General features: G+C 41.1%; 1 long non-coding RNA gene across 5 annotated transcripts in view; it reads left to right on the forward strand.

Annotated features, from left to right (window-relative positions):
* The first annotated feature begins 1,628 nt into the window (after window positions 1-1,628).
* LOC128629780 (uncharacterized) overlaps window positions 1,629-4,901 on the forward strand; it is a 3,698-nt gene continuing 425 nt past the window's right edge. The window contains exons 1-5 of one of the 5 annotated variants that reach the window (XR_008394177.1): window positions 1,660-1,674; window positions 2,128-2,176; window positions 2,370-2,434; window positions 3,321-3,467; window positions 3,589-4,901. The exon at window positions 3,589-4,901 is cut by the window's right edge and continues 425 nt beyond it. This is a non-coding gene — a long non-coding RNA (uncharacterized LOC128629780). The other 4 variants (XR_008394175.1, XR_008394174.1, XR_008394173.1 and 1 more) reach the window with 4 other exon arrangements.

The following is a 4,901-nucleotide window of genomic DNA, read 5'->3' on the forward strand; positions in this document are numbered from 1 at the left end:
ACAACCTGCTGAATGTTTACCCTTAGTTTGCCCATTTTGCTTGCTGAACAAAACATGCTGGAAAGAGGCACCTTAGATGGTTTCACTGGACCTCTCAGAGGAGAGAGGTTACACAGGTTACACAGAGGTTCTCACAGACATAAATGGTGCTCAGCCCTTGGCTTGGAAAGGGCCCATCCCATCTGGTTCTCATGGCTTTCTACAAACTATTAACACAGCTCAGCACCACTATTCAAGGATACAAAACAACAGGGTTCAACCACGGCTCTGTCCTTCATACTTCTTTACCCACTGACTGCCTGCAGTCTGAGACATACAAAGAGACAAGGTTCTTGTGAAACCTGTAAAATGGTGACATTAACCAAGAGAATGTTGAACTTTGGTCCTATCTATTATGTTGGCCAGTTTCTAAGTTGAGATCAACTTAACCCCAGTGCTTTCTGTTTAACGATCTTGTTCGTATTTTTGTTTACAACTAGCACACTTTTGACCGGCATGTCGCTTGGAAATCGTTACCAGCATAACTCTTATTCGTAAGCCTCACTCTGGAGGCTTGTCTTGGTTCAAGGAATGCCTTCGTGTCATGGTATGAGAACAAGTAGAATAGCATCAGCATTTTTAATTAAACTTGGCTTTTCTGCACAAGGAGACCAAAATTTCTAACAAACACGTTAATTCCACACCACAAACTGACGTGTAATCTTGGCTCTGTATGCCTCGCAAAAAGCAGGTTTACGCCACCTTTGCCACTGATTGCCCATCGTCTGACACGTATAATGACGCAAAGGCCTCGTACAAATGGTAAATGTGTGAAGTTACCCAGAAGAAGGCTGAACCATGGTTCTATCGCATAGGCAGTTGAGTCCCTGAGTTGCGCTTCAGGTATAAGTTGTCCACGCTTCACTCTCACGCACTGGGGTGAGATCTACCATTTGATCTTGAAAATCTCCCTTAATGTCCAGGGAAGGGAAACCAGCCAGGTTATGCCTTTAAAGGGCTCGTGCCTTGTCCTCTGAAAGAGCTCTTGCCCAGATGTCAGACACTAGTCGCAACAGTCACAGCCCACCACCTGTCTCCGAGTTCCAATGCGTCTTGAGCGCCACAAAGATGAACAAGTATGCGTTGCACCATGGTGCGCTATAGGCTTCAAGCTGGGACCTCGTGGCGCAACGGAAGTGCGTCTGACTCCAGATCAGAAGGTTCAAATCATGTCGGGGTCATTCAATGTGCTCTTTTTCACACAGACCCATGATTTTCTGCGCAGTCTAATAAGGATGCTGTTATATGGACTCCAATCTCTATGATGACCACCCATGTCTTTGTCAACTTCATGCTAAAAGGTAACAAAGCTTAGGTAGCAACACTCTCACCTAGTAACCATTAGTAACTTGACAACCTGCTGAATGTTTACCCTTAGTTTGCCCATTTTGCTTGCTGAACAAAACATGCTGGAAAGAGGCACCTTAGATGGTTTCACTGGTCCTCTCAGAAGATATGGAGGGTACTACAACACCCAAACAGGGACTTGAACCCTGGACCCTCAGATTAAAAATCTGATGCTATATATATATATATATATATATATATATATATATATATATATATATATATATATATATATATATATATATATATATATATATTTCATTAGTAAAAGTGCAGTACATTTTCATGGTACGGTCAGTACTGTTTATTTTTGTAATAAAGTGAACTTAATTTTTCCACTGAGTGTTATATTTTCATTCAGTAGTAATCGGTTATTAGTAGGTGCTACCCGACTTGGTTATCGGCATCTGTAAGATCCACTGTCGATCAGCCTTTAAAATAGATTAATGTGTATCACATGATCTTCTTTAATTAATAACGAAATGCGCTTGTTGACAACTTGCTGTGGTGTAAGGGGAATAAAACACTTCAGAATGTGCAGTTCTACCTTAGGGTGATAACGGTCACTCCACTTCATTGGATCGTTGACTGTTTTCCTATAACCGTATGTTTATTCCTTACATAAATTAAACACAAAGCATGTAGGGGTTCTACATGCATGTAGTATTTGTACAATCAATAACCTATTAGAGTAATACATTGTGGTATATAAACTGAACTTTGTGTTTGATGTGTCTGCAGTGCCCAAAGCCCGTGGTGGTGGCAGTGCATGGCGTTTGTGTGGAAGCAGGTCTGTTGGGAGTGTTAAGTACCATCATCTCATACACTCACCACAACTCTGGGAAGTTCCATCCATATTGTTTGCTGTCACTTTTCCTGCAAACTTTAACCATCAGAGAGTTATCTTTTACTGGGGCTTTTAGCTGCAGGAGACTGAATTACTAAGTTTTTTTTTTTTGTGGATCTGATTTCTTCTTTCGCAGGAGTGGATCTAATCACAGCCTGTGATATTCGTCTGTGCACACAGGATGCCTGGTTTCAGGTGAAGGTATGAGGAACATTAACTTGTCATACATTGCTTGCTTACATGTTTACACCAAGATCTGTAAACAAGCTATTTTTGTCCATATGATCATATATAGAGATAGTAAGTGATGAGAAGATAAGAATGGGCTGATTGTTCTGACTCGTACAAGCCCCTATGAAAGAGTTGACCACAAGGGGGCACACTCTGAACAATTATTTACATTTGCAGTTTGTTGAAGATTAAATAAACCACAGTGAGCATCAGATGTCGGTTTTAATACAAAGTTTTATGATGAACTATTTTATGATATTACCATCTTGTCATTTATCAAAGAAGAGCTACAAAACCTGAAATTTGTTCATTTTTAGGCAGAAAAATTCTGCAGTGTAGCTGTTCTAGTGGGCTTTCCCACTGGATGTTTAGTCCAACACAGAGCAGTTTGCATGAAAAGTTGGTAATGTGACCGTCGTAATGTGGACTGGGAAGTGCACTGCGGTACCGAACCCGAGACTACCTGTAGAAGGTGGTCCGAGTTCAGTTACAATGGAACTGTGAATGTGAATTGTCCCATGAATGTGAACGTAACTTGTATCCGGGTCCGCACTTTTTCAGGAAGTAGAGTAACCTGTGCTGAAGGCCTGTTGTGGTGATGACGTGTCATGACATGTTTTGGCCCAAATCTGCAGTGACTTTGAAAAAGTGGAAGCTCCTCTGAATATTGTGGAGTTTCTTGATTTTGCGTTAATTTCTGTGATCACAAAAAGGTGAAATTCTGGACTGACACATGGAAGATATGGAATGATAACAGAAGAATGTGACTTTGGGTTGTACCATGTATTTTTTTCATGTAGCTTTATTATTTAGTATAAATGAAGGCAAGTGTGTGTTCTGTTCTTCATCTCTGCAGTCGTGTGTTCCCTGATAGTCCATGATTGCTGGAGCTCTGGAAATAGCAGGTGAGATTGCAGGCCGGAGTCGCGTCGCTGTCCAAGGAACCAAAATCAACCTCCTCTACTCCTGAGACCACAGTGTGACTGAGAGCCTAGACTACATGGTAAGAACCTGCTTAAGACATGAAAAGCATTTTTAGCCTCAAGGTAGACCCATGCACACACAGTATGGCCACAAACACAAAGTAGAGCGGTCGAAATCTGAGATTTCTCCTGTGTCTCCAGGCTACTTGGAACATGAACATGTTGCAGACACAGGATCTTATGAAGTCAGCGCAGGCAGCCCTGGAAAAGAAGAGTCCGAAAGACGTGCCCTTCTCCAAGCTTTAAAGGAGAAGATCCAGGGCTGTTGAAGCTGCGGTGGAACTGAGACATCATCATCCACATATCTTCAGTTCTTCTTGCTAAGTCTGTTTCTTTTTAGTCTTTTTATTTTTAGACTGGTCAAAAGACTGATTAGTGGAAGTGAAATGATAGATGAACTTTTATTTACTTGCTTTATTATTTGCAGGTGCCTTGTACAGTAAGACAGGGTAACTAATACTCAAAAGCTTTTTTTGTGTGTTAACATGTACAGTAGATGGACATATTTTTTCTGGTGCTGTGACTGCAGAATGTAGTGCAGTTAACACATTAAATTTCCTTGGATGCTCACTTTTAACTCTAGGAGGTCACAGTTTGCCCAGACATCTTTTTTTAAATCCGTCAATCCGTCACCCACACGTCATTCTGGGGGACGAAGAGGAGGAAGCTGGACAGATAAATTTATTTATTTATTTATCATTGCTGTGTTTCCTTAATCGAGTGCAGAAAGAAGAAAAACAACACAACTGATTTAAAATAAAAATATAGAAAATAATCTAATGTAAGATTCTGATCCGGTTTGCTTTCAGCAGGAAGGCTGTCCTCTTTCCTGTTGCTCTTTCTCTTCTATTAGTCCATTTGTCCAGTCTGAATCGGTTTTGATTCGTTTCGAGACGATTCGGAGTCGAATAATTTTCTAGTGAGAGTCGCACACTTCCAAACGAACTAGACTGAGATGAGTATTTGATTCTCACTAGAAAGTGATTCGACTCTGAATAAACTCGAAATGAATCAGTCAAACTGATTCAGACTCTATAAAAGGACTATGAGATGTGATTAAGATATATATTCCAATGTTTTGCTTTACAATTCCATTGTGTGTGTGTGTGTGTGTGTGTGTGTGTGTGTGTGTGTGTGTGTGTATGTGTGTGCGTGCGCGCGCACGTGTGTTTTTCAGGAGAACGAGAAACTCGGACACAACAGTACATCCTGACCATTGGTACTGTGTACACATCAACATACACACACGTCTCCATGCTGGACATCTCAGGAGCTTTCACACAGTGCTAGGAATATCCCGGGACAGAGAAACGCACCTTCTAAGTGAGCGAGTTTAGCGTCAACCGGTGAAATTTGCTGTAGCGTGAACACTTCGCCTCTGTGAGCTTCACTCTCCGTAGGGTTCACTGTAATTAGACATAAAATGTACATAGTTTATTTTTCATGCATTTAGG

Source organism: Ictalurus punctatus, unplaced genomic scaffold (genome assembly GCF_001660625.3).
Source record: "Ictalurus punctatus breed USDA103 unplaced genomic scaffold, Coco_2.0 Super-Scaffold_100, whole genome shotgun sequence".
NCBI lineage: Eukaryota > Metazoa > Chordata > Actinopteri > Siluriformes > Ictaluridae > Ictalurus > Ictalurus punctatus.